Genomic DNA, 20,855 nt, shown 5'->3' with positions numbered 1-20,855 from the left:
CGGATGCTCATATTGAGCGCCTGTTGCAATTATGGGCGCCTGATGCAATCAACATTTGAGTGCCAGAGATGCACAATTCTGCCTTAGCATGCCCTTTTTCACGCTGCCCTAATTTTCCTCTCATTTAAATACCGCATCGGGTGCACAGGGGATGTGGCTGCACGTGCAATATTGCGTCGGACCCAAAAATCTTTCCCTGCAATTTAACTCCTTCAGGGAAAGTGGACGTATGTTTTTTTGAATACGTGCACATCCTCTATAGGGCGCGTGACACAACACGCAAATGAGCTGCCACACAATGGATAATTTGTGCGGCCCTAGCACTTTGCATCGGGCTCCCAGGAGAAGTGGCTGTGCGTCCACCAAAGCCTGGCCAGAGCTTCCTCCTCACAGGCCCCGCCCAGTATGCCTGGCACCGATTGGTCCTTTTCATTGACAAGTGTAAGTAAAAGGACAAATCCCCTTTCAGGACAGCTTTCTGAAAGGGGATTGGTCCTTTCACTGACATGTGACAGTGAATGGACTAATTGGCAGTAAGTGAAGCAGTGAATAAATTAATATTAAGTGTCCTATGTGTGCAGAATACCAAAACGGAAGCTCAATTTATAAGAATCCGTTTTATCCCGCAGCACCTAATTTACTGGCACAATACTTATGCACAATATACACAGCCCTGAGCGTGTATATTGTGTGCCCTGACATTTTTTTTTTTACGTCAAGACTTTTTTTTTGCATGGTGCTGCTTTCTGTGGTTCGCAATGATACTAAGTAGGAGGAACCACTGAAAAGCAGTATTTTGGTTTTTAAGTTTAGCTCTTGATGCATGGGAAGACTTTACGCCTGTTCCAGGCAGGCATAAAAATCAGATAAGTTAAAAAGTGCGCCTTGAGCGCACAAGGATTTTTTGCATCGTGGGGTAATAGCCAATAGCCTCATCTACATGGAATTTACGTGTGATGAGCGCTATTAGCTACACTTGTTTTGGAGGCGCTGATCCCCTTATTGCATCGGGGGTTATGGGTGCACATCCAAAACGTGTGTCCAAGCGCTCATTAACACGTGCGCTAGGCTCAGCGCACAATATTGCATAGGCCTGATGGTTTCTCTTAGTTAAAAACTCTTCAACAAGTCCCTGTTAGTTTCAAACACTCTAAAGCAGTACTCTCTGGGACAAAACAGTTTTTTTTCTGGCAGGAAATACCTTACCAATCACCTTATTAGCTGTGAACCAAACCCAAGCTTCTTTTAAGGACAATTAAAAAAAACAAAACAAAACTGAAAAGCAACGTCAGTTCTTTTTTCCACTTAGGGAGATTGGTTCTACTGTTACACTTTGTCTCTGGTTCAAAGAGGAACTTTTACAGCTAAAACATTTCACAAACAAGCCTCCTTGTATCCCTCTGTTTAATGGGAGTTTAGATCATTACAGGGTCACAATATAACTGGTTACCAAAGGAACCCACAACTCCTTCATCAGCTTCTCAAAGTTGAACAGCTAAGCATAGCTGCTTGTTTTTTTCCCTTCAACATGTGTTCAACAGACGTATATATAGATCACTTTGGCTTTTCCTTAAAGTTAGTCTTCAGTAGTTAAAGTAAGACAGTCTCTTCCTGGATAATTATAGCATTTAACTTAACTTTTTAGTACTAGCTTGTCAAGTCAGTCTCAGAATCCTCCTCCGTTGCTGCCTCATGAGCTGGAACTGAAGAGCAGCCTTTGGGAACTGCTTGCCCTCTGAGCTAACTGCAGATGCATCTTACATACTGAAGCAGCTACCAAGAGAGGTGCACTAGCCATATCCAATGTTCATTCTCCCTGCTGGCTCTCAGGTAAAGACAGCCAGCAAGGAATTCTGGGGGATGTAGTCCTGCCCTGCAGCTGCCTTGGGCCCCCAATACTAGGGATGTGAATCGTGTGCCCTATCGTCTTAACGATTGAAATCGTCTGGCAGGAGAAGAAAATCGTGTTTGGCACGATTTTTTAGTTAAAAAATCGTGTTTTTTCCGATTAGTGCGCACTAACCATTGTTAGTGCGCACTAACAGAAAATGATACAATTTGACACTTTTCAGGTCAGTTAAGGTCAGTTTAGGAATGAATATGTATTCCTATTGGCTGCCCTCTTATTTATTCATGTTACCAAGGTTCCCACTGACAATATTTGGGGGATGGGAAATGGAAACAGTTGGTAGCTTGACAAAAAAAGTAATGTGATCAGTCAATGTGACTAGAACTTGTGCCCTAACCCTGATACCAGGGGTGTTGTGATCTTCCTGCACACAGTGCCCTAACCCTGACACCAGGGGTGTTGTGATCTTCCTGTACACAGTGCCCTATCCCTATTAATACCAGAAGTGTTGTGATCTTCCTGCACACAGTGCCCTAACCCTGATACCAGGGGTGTTGTGATCTTCCTGCACACAGTGCCCTATCCCTATTAATACCAGGAGTGTTGTGATCTTCCTGCACACAGTGCCCTATCCCTATTAATACCAGGAGTGTTGTGATCTTCCTGCACACAGTGCCCTAACCCTGACACCAGGGGTGTTGTGATCTTCCTGCACACAGTGCCCTATCCCTATTAATACCAGGAGTGTTGTGATCTTCCTCCACACAGTGCCCTATCCCTATTAATACCAGGAGTGTTGTGATCTTCCTGCACACAGTGCCCTAACCCTGACACCAGGGGTGTTGTGATCTTTCTGCACACAGTGCCCTATCCCTATTAATACCAGGAGTGTTGTGATCTTCCTGCACACAGTGCCCTAACCCTGACACCAGGGGTGTTGTGATCTTTCTGCATGCAGTGCCCTATCCCGCCTGCATTACTAGTGAGAGGCTGGCTTCACAGACAGGGTGGAGCTTCCTGACCCTCACTCCTCCCCTCCCCCATGTCCCAGCCAGTGAATGGTGTGTGGGTGAGTGGGGGGGGGAGGATGGTGAAGGGTGAGACAGCTTCCTCCCTGCATTACTAGTGAGAGGCTGGCTTCACAGACAGGGGGGAGCTTCCTGCAGCCACCTGGAAGAGCTCCCCTGAGCCTGTAGCACCACCTTGAGGTCTGTGCAGCCAGGAAAACCAAAAGCCTTGGTCCTGTGAAGCCTCCTTGAGGCCCTGCACTGTAGCTGCCTGGAACAGCCACCTCCAGCAACCTCCGTGGGTCCCCTGCCCTGCATCAGCCGCAGGAATGCCAGCAACACAAGGCCAACCCCTCCTTCCCTTCTCCCCCCTCCCTCACACACATAGACCGATGCAATACCATGCACTGCGTCCATAACCCCCGAAGTAAAACAGGAGTTAGCGCGTCCAATTGAGCATGTAGCTAATAGCGCTCATCACAGGTAAATTCATGTTGATGAAGCTATTGGTAATTACTTCCCCAATGCGAAAAAAAAGTGTGCGCCCGACGTGCACATGCTTACTCTCAAAAATTATCGCCTGCCCCGGAGCTGGCATTAATTCTTGAAGAGCCCAAAACGTTTACAGAAAAGCAGAAAATACTGCTTTTCTGTTGTTCCTCCGACTTAATATCGTGACAATATTAAGCCGAAGGAACCGAAAAAGAACCGTTAAAAAAAAAAGTGTCGCCGGCGGTCAGGTGAAGAAAACAGACGCTCAATTAACAAGCGTCCATTTTCCTAACCCGTGCCTAGAAAAATGGATACTCGTAAAATTGAGCGTCCAGACTTCACTCTCATAGCCACATAAAATTAGTTGAATGAGGCTGTCAAATAATTTTATAGTGTGAAACTGGCCAGCTTTTTAAAATTACGCAGAATACCCTTTGGACTTTTTTTTATTAACACCAAATATTCAAAAGCTGTGTTCATCCCATCAAGCTCATACATCTCAATAAAGAGGTAAATTGAATAACACAATAACTTTGTTTTATTATTGTTACTCATAAATTATAACAATAACATTAATCTTGGAATATCTACCTTATAAATGGCCTGTGACCGACGGCCCGCAAATGCGCAGTAGAGCACAGCTCTACTGCGCATGTGCGGGCAAGGACGTCGGTCAGAAAAAAAAAATGGCGGTGGGGCCGCAGGAGCGGGAGGAGAAGCAGCGGTGCCGCGCGCGCGCGGTGCCGCTACTTCTCCTCCCCAGATCTGCCGGCAGATCTCGGGGGGGGGGGGGGCGGGAGTGACACCCCCCCCCCGAGATCTGCCGGCAGGAGCGGGAGGAGTTAATGGAGCCGGGTGAGTGTTGCGGGAAGTCGCGCTTACGGCGCTGGGAGGAAATGGAGGTGGGTGTGGGCTGCGAGGAGTTGCGAGTACGGCGTCGGAAGGAAATGGAGGCGGGTGAAGGGAGGGACTGAGTGAGTGGGAGGGAGGGACTGAGTGAGTGGGAGGGAGGGAGAGGGGGACTGAGTGAGTGGGAGGGAGAGGGGGGACTGAGTGAGTGGGAGGGAGAGAGAGGGGGGACTGAGTGGGAGGGAGTGAGGGAGAGGAGGGAGTGAGGGAGAGGAGGGAGGGAGGGACTGAGTGAGAGGAGAGGGAGGGTGGAGAGGAGTGGGTGGGGGAGGGGGGTGGTGAAGAGTGAGGGGAGAGAGAATGAGGGGGAGGTGAGAGACAGAGGGATGTAGCCCGTTTTAACGGGCTTAACGGCTTGTTATAATATAAATGAGAGGTTTTCACAAGATAGGTTGTGTCGTGAAACATTTTATTATGTATATATTTAAGGAAACATACATAAATTGTCGAAATACATTTCGTTCGTTTAACCTTTAACCTCTGGTTTGCTAGTAGACTGAATTACTGTGTCATGAAATTATGTTTGTCTAAAAAATGTGTCACCAACATGAAAAGTTTGGAAAGCTCTGGCCTAGAGGATAAAACCATAAACTGCTATGACAGTAATTAATAAGCAATAGTAACTTATAAATTATCTAATCTTTGGGTACTTGCCAGGTACTTGTGACTTGGATTGGCCATTGTTGGAAACAGGATGCTGGGCTTGATGGATTCTTGGTCTGACCCAGTATGGCATATCTTATGTTCTTATATCTACATGCATTTCTATTTTGAATGCAGGACCAAGGCTTTCCCACTTACACCACCAGCACGCCTAATATTAAAGCTTCAATAGAAGGAGGTGCATGGCACTAGCTTAGATACAGAAGTGACTCTAACAGCAGACACAGTAATTGCTGCATTAGGGTTGGAGGATGCCCTTTTCTAAAGATTACCCTTTTACAATATCAGTATTTTGGGTGGAGACACCCGTTCATACATTCTGTTTCTCAGAAAGATTCATCTCAAAATGCATCAGTATTATTTCCACAGACAGAGCAGAGTATATCCCAGAAGTTTTTGTTTGGCCAGTGAAACGGTCCAGAAAATCACTTGGAGCTGAAATTTAGTAATTGTTCCAACAGGAAAAAGCAACTCTCATTATTCCTAGAGAAGGCAGTGCTACACACCTCTTTTTGCTGAAAGTAATATCACATGAGGAAAGGAAATGTCTGGAAATATTCCTTCATCCATTAAAAGGTCTTTGATGGCTACAGGGTGTGGAGTGGGAAACAGGAGCTCGAGCCATGCCAAATTGAGTGATGCACTCAATTGTTTGTCTCCTCAATGTGTTACATTGCATAGTACAATGACTGCTTCAATATCTTTACCCTAACTTCCTAGGGCTTTTCCTCGTCCCTTAAAATAAAATGGCCTCTCCCTAGAAAGGAATCTAAGGGTTCTGTCTCAAATGATTATTCACATAAATCAAGATGAGCAAGAATAAATAAGGAGAGAGTGAAGGAGAGGAGGAATAGGAAGTTGGGCACGTAAGCCAAGATGAGGAAGCATAAATCGCAAACACCTTACACTAATGGCTGAAGGATTTTTATAAACATTGCAGGTTTTATCAAACCAGCATGGGAGACAGTCACATGCAGTGGTCCTTCTGCAACAAATGGACTCAGAGACAATGCATGTTCCATGTTACTCAGCAGAAACTGGCTGCTTTATCAAACACTGTATTCACTCTGGGAGACTTGAGTACCATATTAGCCTCATGCAGCGAAGTAAAAGCAGGACTAGCTCAACCTGGCCCTTCTGACAAGGAGCTACGTGGTTGCATTAGATGCAATCATAAATGGCACGGAACACAATTATAACTTGGATGTCAAATGTGGTGTCAGTATGCTTCTCGTTTTGATGCTCTCATCAATCTAAAATTGTTCTTCTGTCTCTTTTGAAAGCCTGTGTACATTGACGGCAGCTATCCCATATTATCTTTCAGCTTTATTATGTTTTCCCTGCTCCACCATTCTGGCTGTGATCCTTCTTGTTTACCCTCTTCCTCTCCCTTTTACTAACTGCTAAGTTCCCAGTCCAGAAAGGCATGCAAGCGGCTTCCTCTGCAGCTTCCTTTACAGTATCACTCAACAACTCTGCCAGCAGTGAAAAATCTGACTTAGAAGGCCCCGGGCACAGTTAATAAAATGTTTCTAGGACATCTGCAGACAGGTGCAACAATCTAGTAGGGCAACTCTGACCATGCTTTCACGACAAGAGCAATCTCAGAGTATGAGACATGGCACTTTCATCAAGCAGTGTCGTAGGCCAGAGTGCAACAGAGATCTCAGCTCAATCAGCTCTGGCCCCGTCACTGATTCCCTCTTTGATGTTGACAAGTCATTTTATCATAGCTCCCAGTGGCTCTGGATTTTCTGAAATCTAATTTGATAATAGCAACATCATGTGTAACCCTCTTTCTCTTTTCTCTGCGAAAAGGGGTACTTGGGTTCCTTCCTTCTGGGGGCTGGGGAAAAGATACATTTCAAGATACCACTGCTGAGAGCAGTCACAAAGCATTGCTGATTTCTCTGGCATGACTCGCAGTCACACAGTTAGATCCATTCTTAAAATGATTTTCTTTACTTGAAAGGAGGATTAGCAGAAAGGCTTTACAGCAGGCAGAATACTTACAGCTTACTACAGTCCATTCCTGTGATCTATTGCAGGGGTAGGCAACTCCGGTTCTCGAGTGCCGCAAACAAACAGGTCCGATTTTCAGGAGATCCATAAAGAACATGCTCATGCACTGCCTTCAGTGTATGCAGGTCCATCTCATGCATATTCATTGTAGATCTCCTGAAAACCGGACCTGTTTGTGGCACTCGAGGACCAAAGTTGCCTACCACTGATTGGATAATGCCTTCATCTTTGTTTCTTTGAACAATGCCTGAACTACTTTAGAACCTTTTCCAGCTTAAGGGAGTATTAAAAAGTAAGGGCAAGGGCTTTGTGGAAAATGCACTGCCCCGTAGAGCACCTGGGCTCAATTCCTGGGCTGGTTCTTCAACTCCTCGGGCTGGCCAGGGCTGGGACAGAGTGGAGCAAGTGTTCCCAGCCCCTGGAGGGAAAGGAGTCTTAGCCATCACTCAGTGGCAGCACCTAGTGGCCAGACTTGAGGACCGCATTACCCGGGTTCCGAGTGGAGCCACTGACCACAGCCCCTGGCCAAGGACTGCCGCTGCAGAGTCTGGGCAGAATTGGGAAGGGGCTATAAAAATAGAGGGGAGGGGAACCAACAGATCCCAGTCCTAGCTCTGACTGAGCTAAAAGTCCAAAATGAGCACAAGGAAAGTGCTGGGCCAAAATAAAAGTAGAGGCCGGTTGTTAAAATGTTTTGCTTAAATGTTATTCAATAGAGTAAAAGAAGAGAGGTGGTTCCTTCCAATTAGTTTTTCCTATTTTTCCACAACTATAAAAAGAAAGGAGTCCATTTTCAGCTGTTGTCTGGTCAGCAAAGTTAGCTGATAAAATTATCCAGCTAACTGTCAGGGAAATTCAGCAGCGAGGCAGTGCCACTGAATATATCCAACTGTCTTAATGATAGCTGGATAATTTTATCTGGCTAACTTTAGGATTGCTCTTCGGCATGACTAGAGTTAGCCAAATAACACTGCCCCCCAAATGCCTCTAAGTTATCTGGCTAAGTCTTATATAGCTAAACTACTTAGCCAGACAACCTGGAAGAGGTCAGCCAATGGGGATTTTCAAATCCCATCATTTGCCCAGCTAAGTCCAAACTTAGCATGGCCCTGAATATTAGCTTCTAAGAGAACAGTTTAAGGACTGACCTCATAGGAAGTAATGGGAAACATGAGAGCATGCCAGCCTTGAATTTTACCATTCTTGAGCAGGAGTAAATGTATCTACATTTTTTTGGGGGGAACAGGGGTTTCTCCTGGAGATGAATAAAAGCATATATGTATTTAGGTGAATGGCTGTTTACAGGCTGGGTGGTGGGGAAGGCGCTGTTACAGGTTAACTGTGGGAGTGGTATGACACAAGACCAGTATCCCCCAGGCTACCTCCCTAGTGAGATTTGCTACCCCAAGACTCAAAACACCACACTCACACCCTGAGCTAGAACAACTGTAGATTCCAGAAAAAGGTTATTATGTGATCATTTATGCTTCAGAAAGCAATGCAGCAGAAATAATACATAGATATAGCAACAGCAATGATGATAATAATCTATCTTTCTATATAAATAAAAATGTAAATGTTCGTTCAAAATCTTAAATCTCCCGAAAGTTCTTCACCGATTGCTTTGAAATTTTGACACAACGTTGCATTTGAATTTGCGCGTGTTTTTATATACCTATATTATATAGATGTCACACCTGTGACAGGTAAAAACATGCTTTTTTGGAAAAACAGTGCCATCTGTTGGACGTACAAGCAACACACGCTATATACAATATAAATAGGCTCTGACCGACGGCCCGCAAATGCACAGTAGAGAGCAGCTCTACTGCGCATGTGCAGACCATTGAGCTCTGCGCTACGTGTTGGGTGTCACAGAGGGGAGGAGGAAAGGGCAGATGAGTCGCCGCTCCGAGAAATGGTTCAGCCCATTTCTCCCCCATTGGGGACTGCCGGACAGTTACACACAGGAGGAGGAAAGGGTAGAAGAGTCGCCGAGCCAGTCCATCCACCGCCAGGGAAGGGAGGGAGGGAGTTGGGACGGCCGGAGCAGAGCAAATGCAGTAGAAACCAGCTGTGAAGAGATCACAAGCAGCTGCAGCCTGCAGCAGCCAAAGCGCAAAGAGCTGAACAGAGAACAGCTCGCCCTCCTCCCCACCCCCTGAGTCCTGCAGATAAGGAGTAGCCAAGTAAATATCCCGCAACTGCGGGGGGGGGGGGGGGGAGGCAGTGCTGTCAGCCCGCCCGTGGGTCTCAGCTGCCATGGGAAGAGTTAACATGGGCATCGCTCCACCCCCACTCCCTGCAAAGCACAGAGACAAAAGTGAAAGCCAGAGCCCTGCTCCCTCCTCCCTCCTCCCTCTCAAGCCCCCGATCGGATTTCTTAAAGGCACAGATCTGCCAGAAAGAGCAAAGTAAGCTAGGCAACGTGTCCCAAATCTGTTGCAGTGCCTGCCGCCTGCCCTTTGTGATGGGGGGGGGGGAATGGAGTGTTTTCCTCCCTCTCCCAGACACAACTGGCGTGGGAACTTTGCAAGCTCTTGCGAGGGCAGAGCAAAGACTTAGGTGGGGAGGGGACAAAAATCCCGCCCGTTTTAACTGTGTTAGAGAGAAGTGTGGTAATGTGCACTGAAGGCGAGTGTGAGTGCCAGAGAGAGAGGGAGACTAAGTGAGGGATTGTGTATGTGTGTGAGAGGGATTGGACGTGCATGTGTGAGGGAAAGAGGGAGAGTGTATGTGCAAGAGAGAGAGAGAGAGAGGAAGCCTATGTAGGGGGCTGTATGAGAGAGAGATTCTCTACCCCCTCAGCTCTTCACTTATAGGTTACAGTGGAAGGGGTTCAATGTAGAGGGGAATGGGAGAGCAAAGGAGTTGGGCCCTGTAAGGATAGAGTGAAAGGGGTCTGAGCCTGTCCCTCTGCCACCGGGGAAGGGGGGAGGGAGTTGGGATGGCAGGACCATTACGCCTCGCGAGATCCCCCTTGGCCACCGCTGCAGCTCCTACCACCGCCGCCACCTCTGGCCCTTCATGGTGCTGGGGGGGGGGGGGAGGAGCGGAGCAGAGCAAAGACGTAGGAGGAGAGGGGACAAAAATCTCGCCCATTTTAACGGGCTTAATGGCTTGGACTAAATATTTTACGATTCCATTTCAATGTTTCCGATTACATTGTTAAATTGAATTTTCATAGATTTCGATGTATTTTCATTTTGATTTAATTATTTCGTGTGACATTGCGTTGGAATTGAGCTGTGTCATTTACCATACCGTTCATTTAGTGAGTATAGTTTTTTTTCTTTTTTCATTCTTTTTCATTTCTAGAATTATGCGGTTTACATCTAGACATGGATTACTTCTCACATGGACAATTATATGTTACATGTTCTAGAGTTGGCAAACCAGATAATCTCTATATCTGCACAGACAATGGAACAACAAAAAATATTGTATACCCACAAGCATTGTGAAATTAACCATATTCGAAACGTGCGCTTTCTCTTTTCTTTCTTTTCCATTTAACCAGACTGAGCCACAGCAACGCGTGGCTGGGTACAGCTAGTAATAATAATAATACTAATTCAGTACAATATTTTCCTTTATTGTTGTTAGAAGAACTCAGGACAGGAGCACTGTCACTTCTGAAAGTTTGGAGGGGTCTCTTTTCCATGCCTGTTAGTTAAACCCTTTTTGTCTGCACATCTGAAAACATGTTTTGAGAGGTGCATGCAATCTCCCAATAGAATAAGAAACAGCTTGCTTTATCATGTGATTTTATCTTCCTCACCACAGAGCTGTACATCTGTTATTTACCTCTCCCTTTCCCACACTTGTTTTATAGTCGCATGATGTAGGGTCAGTGGGAAGATACTGAAGCCTATTTTCTGAATATATCCTTAGCCAAGCTTGTCAGACTTAGGCTAAGCAATCCTATTACAGGCACAGGATAGTAAGTGAGCCTCTGTGATGACTTCTCCTGCATTTCTCTAGCCTCTTGTGATTGTGTGGCTGGAAGAACTACATAATTAGCGTGTTGCCACATAATTGACAACTTGCCAGAAAATCAACATACCTGAAGCTTTCCTACCTCTTAATTTATTCTTTTGAGGAAAACTACAGATGCCTGCATTCTGTCTCAGCTCTCTCTGTTCCTGCTATAGCCCCCACCTTCTTAAACAACCTGTAGGGTACAGAAGAATAAGTGAGGCTGAGGCTTTAGCAGATGAAAAAGGCTCTCTAATCTAGTATCTTTCTTTCTATTGCTCCCACTCCCCTTTTTCTGTCCTGAAGGGAACAGGAGGGGAGCGGTAAAGTTGGAGTGGACAGAGAGAGCAGTCAGAATGTTTGATCCCAAAATCAAACAAAGATGATTTTGATATATTTCCTGGATGGAGTAAATCTCCTGTAAAGAATTTAATCTTTATACAAAGGTTCTTACACCTGTATATGTGGCCAGTCATACACCATTTTCAAAGACCTGGACGTGTTTTTGGAAGTCTGCAACTGCTGGTGTCTCACAGCTGGCAACGAGGGCATTATTTTAAATACATAAAAGCCTTATTGACTGCTGACTAGTTTCAAACTTGTAGTAATTCAACCGCGTTTTGTATCTGCTACCCTATGCTCAATATATGCACACATATCTTTCTGTTATTAATAACATGACAACCTACTGATGTTGAGAGCATTTTTAGCATACGTACATAAGCTCATATACTCAGAAAAATGAGAAAGACTTTCTCAAGAAAATTTAAAAAGAATGGTTACACTATTTCAATTCAAAACAAAAGTGACATTTCACAGTAAAAAAGTTTGTAACATGAATAGGGTTTTTGATTTCAGTTTAAATCTATTTTCACCCCATAAATTCCCAGAGTTTTCCAAAAGTGACTATCGGTTCAAAGCGATTTTCACCCTAATTTTAGGATGACTATAGAGCAGCTCACAGTGTCTCAGGGCCACCAGCCAGTGTAGGCCAAAACACCTGCAATGTTTCATCCCACACCACCCCAGTGAAAGCGCTTGCCCTCCAATGACACTAATGTGGTGTTTCAAGCTCCACCTCACCTCTCCCCCAAGGCAGCTAAATTGCCCATGGCTTGGTACCACCAATGCAGCATTTGAAGTGGGCCATGCCCACCAGAAGCATTTCCTGGCAAACTCCCTGGCCCTGCACTAAAGCAGAAGTGCAGTGCTGCAGAGCATGGGAGCCTCAGTAAGCAAGCTGTCAAAGAAGAGAGAAGCTTGGAGCCACCACTAGTAAGAATGAGTGCTGTCACAATGAGGAGAGGGAGATCCTTGGGAGTGTGGGGAGGGAAAGGGACATGCTAGGTAGGAGATGGGGGTAGAGATGAGGATGCTGCTGAGTGGGAGAATCTGTTTAATATAGTTTTATTGTCCTGACTTTTGTCCACAAAAATAAACTTCAATATTTTCCCAGAAAATTAATGAGTCACATTTTTTCCACTGTCTTTCTCATATTTTAGTTCTTATCATAAAAACCCCATATAAATTCCCAGGAAAAATTAAAAATATAAAACCCAAAAATGAAGATCCCTACATATGATTCTTAATTCGATAAACTGTAAGAAACTTAACTTGATAAAAGGAAGAGGAAAAAGAGAGCAAACTGTTCTCAAAGGAGGTGGTTGAAAAAATAAAGGCAAAAAGAACAGCATTCAAGAAACATAAAGGATCTGAAAGAGAGGAACACAGGGAGGAATACCTGGTGAAAGTGAGGGAGATAAAGAAAGAAATCAGGAAAGCAAAAAAGGTCAAGTGCAAGAAAGGATTGCCAAAGAAGTCAAGCAGGTGACAAAATATTTTTCATATATATCAGAGTGAGAAGGAAGCCTTAAGCGATGATCATGAAATTGAAAGGTGACAAGGAGCAATGTGTAGAGAGAGACAAAGAAATGGCAGAAACATTAAACAAATATTTCAGTTCAGTGTTCACTAAAACAGACCCCGTAGACAAGACCGTAGAGGGGGGTAGGGTAGAAGAAACTCTATTTGCAGAAGCTAGGAAAACTGAAAGTGGACAAGGTCATAGAACCGGATGAGGTACATCCTTGGATAGATACTAAGGGAGCTCAAAGATGTGCTGGGGGGTCCACTAAAAGACTTGATCAATAGAATGGATCCCTGGAAACTGGAGTGGTGCCATGAGATTGAAGGGGACTGATTGTGGTCTCGCTTCACAAGAGTGGTAGCAGAAAGGAGGCTGGAAACTACAGGCTGGTTAGCCTCACCTTGGTGGTGGGAAAATTAATTGAGACTGCTGAAGGAAATATAATGAACTATCAGCAATCCAGTGGGTTGTTGGACCCAAGGCAGCACAGATTCACCATGGGAAGGTCCTGTCAGACAAATTTTATTATTTTTTGATTGGGCGACTAGGATCAAGGAGAAATACTCTTACATTTCATGGCTCATGGGAGGGACCTACGAGCTGCTTCACTTATCCCCAACAATGCCAGCAATCACAAGTGGCTGGAAACAAAGCCGAAAACACGCTATCATATGCAGCAAGACGCTGCCATGCCCTCACTCCCAGACTGATCCATAGGCATGCGCCCGACATTGTCCTTTTTAAAGTTCCCATGGCTGGAACCTATCCATGGTGCCCCTTGATGACATCAGCTGGTTCCTCCTATGTAAGGCTGGCCTGGACACCTTATGGGCAAACCAGCAACAGATCTCCTGGAGTTCCTTTGATCTTCAGTGTGTGTGCCTTGTCTTACCTCGTTCTTGTCTTCCTGCATTCCTGCTTATTCCTGCCTTAGTTCCTGCCTTGTTCCTTGTTCTCATCCCCCTTCCTTTGCTTCACCCTACATGTAGTCTTTTGTCACATCTTGGTTCTTATCTTGTCTTTGTTTGATTTCCTGGATCCTGACCTCGGCTTTGGACCTTGACCTGCTGCTGTCTGCCTATTTGCCCTGACCTTTTGTCTTGTCTTCTCCGTTGTCTGCCACCCACTCTGACCTTCACCTGGCTCTGGACTTTTGTACTTTGGATCGCCCTAAGGACCCATCTAAGATCTGCCAGCCACCAGAACCCAAGGGTTCGACATGCAGGGGAGGCAGCTGGTATAAGTGAAGCTTCAGTCAATCCCATGACAGGGCTCGTCCGCCAGCTGTCAGTGTGGGCCTAGTGGGCTTGCTCGCTAGGCTGCACCAACTGCACTACAGCACCAAGGGTCCACCGTTCCTGTGGGTATTACATACTCAATGTGATATACTTGAATTTCAGCAAAGCTTTTGATATGGTCCTGCATAGTAGGCTTATGAATAAAATGAGAAGCTTGGGAGTGGGTGCCAAGGTGATGGAGTGGAATACAAACTGGTTGACTGACAGGAAACAGCGTGTAATGGTAAATGGAACCTATTCTGAAGAAAGAACTGTGTTAAGTGGAGTACCAAAGGAGTCGGTATTGAGACTGGTTCTGTTCAATATCTTTGTGAGTGAAATTGTAGAAGGGATAGAATCTAAAGTTTGTCTATTTGCGTATGATACTAAGATCTGCAACAGAGTGGGCACGCCTGAAGGAGCAGAGAGAATGAAAAGTGATTTAAGAAACTTGAAGAGCAGTTGAAGATTTGGCAGCTGACATTCAATGCCAAGAAGTGCAGAGTCATACATCTGTGGTGCGGTAATCCAAAAGAACTGAATATAATGGGGGTGAAAGACTAATGTGCACAGACTTGGAGAGGGACCTTGGGGTAATAGTGTCTGGCAATCTGAAAGCAGTGAAGCAATGTGACAAAGCAATAGCTGAAGCCAGAAAAATGCTGGGCTTCATAGAGAGAGGAATTACCAATAAGAAAAAGGAGGTGATAATGCCCTTGCACAGGTCCTTGGTGAGGCCTTACCTGGAGTACTGTGTTCAGTACTGGAGACCATATCTCAAATAGGAAAGAGACAGGACAGAGGCGGTCCAGAGAAGGTGTCCAAAATAGTATGGGGTCTGTATTGGAAGACTTATGAGGAGATGCTGAAGGACCTAAACATGTATACCCTGGCGGAAGAGAGCTGCAGTGGAGATATGATATTGACCTTCACATACCTGACAGGTTTTAATAATGCACAAAACTTGAATATTTTCCATTGGAAAGCAAACAGTAGAACTAGGGGTCACGAAATGAAACTCCAGGAGGGGGCGACTCAGAACCAACATTAGGAAATATTTCTTCATGGAGAGAGTGGTGGATGCCTGGAAAGCCCTTCAGGAAGAGGTGATGAGAACGAAAAAAGTAAACTAATTCAAAAAGGCATGGGATAAACACTGAGGATCCCTAAAGGTTAGAGGTTGGAAATGAAGAAAAGGGTACACGGGAGTAACCTGTATGGAGCGGCAGTTAGTGCCCTTAACAGAAGGCATCGGGATTACAACCCTTAATCAGTTCGCTTTAATGCTTTTGACGCAGCTGTAACATCGCTGTCCACTTCAGCTGGGGGCGGGGGCGGGGGGGGGGGAGGAACTGGATTCAGATGACAACCAACGCTGGGCCCTAACTTTTACGGGCTGGAATACTGATACGCAGATATTAGGGAAAAAGCACAGGACTGCTTCTTCAGCAAAGTCCAAAAGCAAAGCACATTCACGCAGCATTGTCTGAATTATGAAGAAGGCTGCTCACCCAGTAAAAATGATGCTAGCAGTAATTTTGTTATGCGTTTGACAGTTGCTCGATTTTGATTGTAAATATTACTACCCTTAACATAAGGCGTGGGAGTAACCTGCATAGAGCGGCAGTTACTACCATAAGAAACTTGCTGGGCAGACTGGATGCACCATTTGGTCTTTTTCTGGTATCATTACTATGTTATTTTACTATATGGGTTTTTATAGTTGGTACATTTTTATTTGTATATAGTTAAAATATTGTATAAAAACAAACAACTTGAATGATTTTCAATAAAAAATTGCATAGTCAGAGGTATGAATCTTTATGCAAATTTGTCACATAATTGTCGCAGAATCTTGAGAAATGTGACTCAGGAAACAGGGATCTTATTAAACAGGAACCACTGGCCAGTGTTTGGCTGTATGCGATTCTGGTTTTGTAATTTTCCAGCTGTTCTTTCATCTTTTTAAAATAAATTCAGCATCTTTTCTGAGCAGAATGGCAGGTGAGGCATTAATTATGGAGATCTTCAGCTGCTCAATAGATTCTGCTGGTGCTAAGAAACTTAGGGTCGGATTTTCTAAACTGTCGCGGCTCTGTGAATTCGGCGGTACCAGGGGGTGGGGGTGCGAAGCAGGGGCAGGCCTGCAAAAGTCAGCATGAAAAGTGGCGCTATTGGGCACGCTACTGGCAGTGTTAAGGTGTCCTACCTTTTTTGCCGTCAGCGAAGTTGTCGCGGAGCCTACCCCGATGCCGCCCCAACTCCTCCCCTTCCGATGCAGACTCCACCCCGATTTAGCTATTGCATGCAAAAAGTCCCTTTTCGCGTGCGATCCATTTAGAAAATGACCCCTAAGCATGTTGTCTCTCCATGGTACATCCTAGCCTAGCTGTGCTGCTGCATCACAGAATGTGACTCCTGCAGAACATGCCTTATATACAAACAAAAGTGTTTTTTATTCTACATTCTAAGGTCAAATTACTATCATCTTGTTTAGCCTGGAAAAGGGAAGACTCTACAGCAATTTCACCTGCATAAGATGTGATCGAGAATATGGATCAACAGAATGACAAAGTGAAGTAGCTTAGTGGTTAGAATAGCGGGCTGTGAACAAGGGTTCAAATCTCATTCCACCCACTGAAGCTGTTTGTGACCTGATGCAAGGCACTTCACCCTCCATTGCCTTAGATTGTAGGCCTTCTTGGGCAGGGAACTACCTACTGTAACTTGCCTAGAGCTCAGATCTGGAAAGTGAGTAATCAAATTTAAAATCCAAAGCAAAAAGTCTTACTCAGGAAGGATTGTATTAGCTGTAATCAAATAGTTCCACACTGAACTGTCCACAAGCTCAACCCTGGTCTGGAGAGTCCTTAATCCTCTGTAATGCTGAGAAGTAATTTAATCTGCCTCCTGTCCCATCTCTGGTCCTCCTCTGACCACAGAGTTATGTATGGCAGGACATTCTTTCTCCAAGGAATCAGGACTAACATACAGACCTCTGAGTCCCCTGCAGTCTATGAAATTTTGGCTGCATCTGAATGTTAGTAAAAAAAAAAAAAAAAATTCATGCAGTAGATGGTATGCACTGCAGTACCAGTGCTTTGGTGAACACCATAAAAAAAATTGCTTTATGTATCCATAGACAATTCTGAGAAACAGACTTCACACTTTGGAGCACAAGCTTTTTGAAATACCCATTTCTAAAGTAATGTTCTTTTTAAATAACTAATAAACATGAATGATCTCAAATGGTATACCACTGGGTACATTACATTCTGCTATGTTGGTCTAATGATCTATTGGCTTTTAATAATTTCTTAATGCACAGAAATAGTTAGATGCTATTTGTATTTATCACTTCCAGAAGTGAAGTGTAATTAAAACAAAGCAAAACTATTTTTCTCTCTCCTGAAAGGTGTGAATTATTAAAACCACGGAAGGCTAGATGATAAACATACATAAAATGAATGTACAGTGCTTAAGCGAACTGGTTTAATAATGTATTTGCCGAAGTGTTGCACATACTATGCTAGGAGGAATGTAATGGGGAATGATGCTTATTAGTTGTTGAATGGTCAGACATGTGGTTTGCAGAGGGAATGATCCTCCTTGATGTGAAGAACTGTTTATAAGAAAGCCAAAGCAAGGTTAAAGTGCAATAAGGTTTTGTTTTTGTTTTACATACATGTAAGCTTTCCTAAGCACCGTTATATCAATCTCTATATCTTCTTTTCCTTATGACATCAATATTTTCCACCAGAATTTAAATGTTTTGTTATTTCTTCCTCATTATTGTAGGTGGTTCTGAACATCTATGAATGAGGCAGTCTAATGAGAAAAATGGGCTAATATTTTTGGCATCCTGCCTTAATTCAAGTTGGAAGTATGCTCAGCGTGCTAAATCGGCCCATATCTTGATGTTCAGGAGAGCAGCTCTGCCTATCAGAAAAAGGGATAATGTGGATCATGTATATTACAGTGTTGCCGATAATGGGGTAGATTTTTAAACATGTGCACGGGCCGATTTTATAACATGCGTGTGTTGATATATGCACGTTATAAAATCGGCTACCCGCGCGCACATGTGCGTCTGATTTTATATCGATACACGTGCGCGTGGGTGCTGACCCACACCGCAAGGGGGGTGATTTTATTTTAAAAAAAACATGCGGCGACACAATCGGGCCATTTTCAGTTCCCTCCTAGTCCGCTCCAATTAAGGAGCGGACTGGGAGGGACCTTCCCTATTCCTCCCTTTTCCCCTCTCCTCCCCTCTCCTCTCTTCCCCGATTCCTAAGCCCTCCAACTAACTTATTTTTTTTTGTTTTTTTTAACTTATTCGCTCCCCATGAGCTGTAGTAAGTTTGGCATGCTGGCTGGCATCTGCCCCGCCCTGGCCTTCCCCTTTTTAAAGGCCTGGCACTTTCACGTGTACTGGGAAATATGTGCGTGGCCAGGCCGTGTATGTGTTGAGTGCATTTTTGAAAAGGCCCAGCCACGTGCGTATCTCCCAGTTTTTTGCACGTGCCAGGCTTTAAAAGTTTAGTAGAATATGTTTTACAAATCAGAGAAAGGACTGGTCTAAAATCTCAAGCATAAGGGGATTTATATATTTGTCCAAAATATACAGGGCCTCCGACTGACATTCCTTTTAAACTTAGACTGTGATTAATTTTATTCACTAGATTCAAGAAATATTTCTGACAAAAATTTTTTCTAAATCCCAAATATGGGTCAGTCGAGCTTGTAATAGATTCTTGTCCTCAGACAGGATAATGATCTCTTTTTAAAGAGGCGTCATGTTTGCCATCTTTGCTTTTGGGATAGAGATTCCTTGTCAATAATTCTTAATTATTTAGTATTATGAACAATAAATATAAATGCTCCTATAAATATATGCAAAATAAAATTATATAGTTGGGACTGACCCAGTTTCTCAGTGGCAGTGCTGCACTCTGCCATGCAGAAGACCTGGAATTTGATTCAAGTGTCCAGCTGTCCATTCCCCACATCTACTGCAGCTTGGCATGCAGCAGCAGCAGTGCTCTGCCTCTTGAGAAGTGAATCCAAGTTATTGCCCAATGGCAACATCTAATGGCCAGATTTAGACCCCACGATTACAGGGTTCAGGAAGGGGGGGGGGGGGGCGGGAAATCCCTGTTAGTGGCAGCAAGTGAATGAAGATTCATGGTGCTGGCAGCCTGAGAGAGAGGCTGGTTCAACTTGAGCTAGATCCCAAAATTGGATCTTCTTTTGAAGTTCATTATTTATTTAAGACCTATTTAAATATACAACTTCCAGATTCTAAGTTTTTGCTTTGGTTGTTTGCATATGAATCTTAAGTGATTTCCTTGTCGGATTTAGATGTATTTTCCCAGGGAACCCACATAGGTACTTTAATTTTGAAAATTCACGTTAACATACGTGCGACAACTGCCCTCAGGTTTTGCACCTGATCTTTTTGTCTGAGTGGCCGAGAAGGGGAAAACAGTGGGCACAATTTTGAAAACATCACGCACCAAGGCTCTTTTCTTCTCCTGATCTAAAAAATGCCTCTGGGAAAGCCCCTAGCAATCCCACCAAAAGTGTGTGCCCTGTAAAAGTCCACACGAACTTGTATACAGTGCAATCTTGGTGTCTTTATCTTTTATAACAAGACAAAATTCCTTTGGAAATTGCCACTTGTACATTTATACTGTATTTCAGTATCAAAAGCACATTTACAGTTTCAGCAAGCAACACATCCATGAGTTAAGCTGCCTTGCTGTATCTAGGTTAGTGGCTGACTGGAACTGCTGCTACCGGGAGCTCCTTTTTAAAATATACAAAAGGTAAACCAGCGTTTTTGTATTTCGTATGCATATATGTGGATACATCGCTGAGGAAGCAAAGCAGGACTGGGAAAAGTCAGCTGGCCAACTTCTTAACAAGACTTTTGGAACTGATATTACTTGCCACCATGAATTACATTAGAAAGATGACCAGGCATCCGAGAAGAGAACAGGATTGTTGCTGGGCTGCTTTGGTCTCTCAGGAAATTAAACGGACAAGTTAATCTCAGGGCCGGATTTAAGAGTTTGGCATTCATAGGCAGGTTTGGAGAGTGGGAGGTGAAAGTAGGGTTGCCAACTGGTTCCAGATTTTCAGGACACATTGACCCTGTCCTGGTTTTATCCCACTGCATGCAGGGACTTGTAATTCTGATATCTCTATTACGTCACGAATTTGCCTGTCATCCTTGCACAAGGGCCATGCTAATCTTCTCTGTATTGTTCCAATTTTAGTATATGTGCTGCCAAAACAAGCACATTCCTTAAGAAAAGAAAGACTACAAGTCCCAGCATGCAGTGGGGTAAAACCATAACAGGATCAATGTGTTCTGAAAATCTGGAGCCAGTTGGCAACCTTAGGTGGGAGACTCTAGAAATCAGAAAATAGTGGACATACCTCTCCACCTCACGCACCACACCTCAAAGCCTCTTAGAAGTGAACAGTGGAAGTAGGCTCCTCCCTTTCACAGTTGCACTTCTCTTTGGCCCAGGCATTTGGCACTTAAGGCAATTGTCTATGTTGCTTATGCCTCAATCCGAGCCTGCATAACCTTATTATTTAATTGAAAGTGTTGCATTGCTCACTTACTATTCTTAGCAAAAGAAAGGTCTAGCTTTTCTCAGTAACCCTTGCAGCATTCAGCACCATCTAGGGGATTCTCTCATTTGTAGCTAGGATAAAAACCCTTAGTAAATATGTTACTTAATACGTGGTTGCTCACACTGTGCTAGCAAGTTTAC

The 20,855-nt window shown here is 44.2% G+C and overlaps 1 non-coding gene across 1 annotated transcript; it reads right to left on the bottom strand.

Moving 5' to 3' along the window:
• Window positions 1-20,265: 20,265 nt before the first annotated feature.
• LOC115091396 lies at window positions 20,266-20,372 on the bottom strand. The gene has a single exon (XR_003856701.1). It is a non-coding gene; the product is annotated as a U6 spliceosomal RNA (small nuclear RNA).
• Between the last annotated feature and the right edge of the window lie 483 nt (window positions 20,373-20,855).

Source organism: Rhinatrema bivittatum, chromosome 4 (genome assembly GCF_901001135.1).
Source record: "Rhinatrema bivittatum chromosome 4, aRhiBiv1.1, whole genome shotgun sequence".
NCBI classification, from domain to species: domain Eukaryota; kingdom Metazoa; phylum Chordata; class Amphibia; order Gymnophiona; family Rhinatrematidae; genus Rhinatrema; species Rhinatrema bivittatum.
Note: the sequence above shows the minus strand (reverse complement) of the source record. Positions and strands in the feature narration are given on the sequence as shown.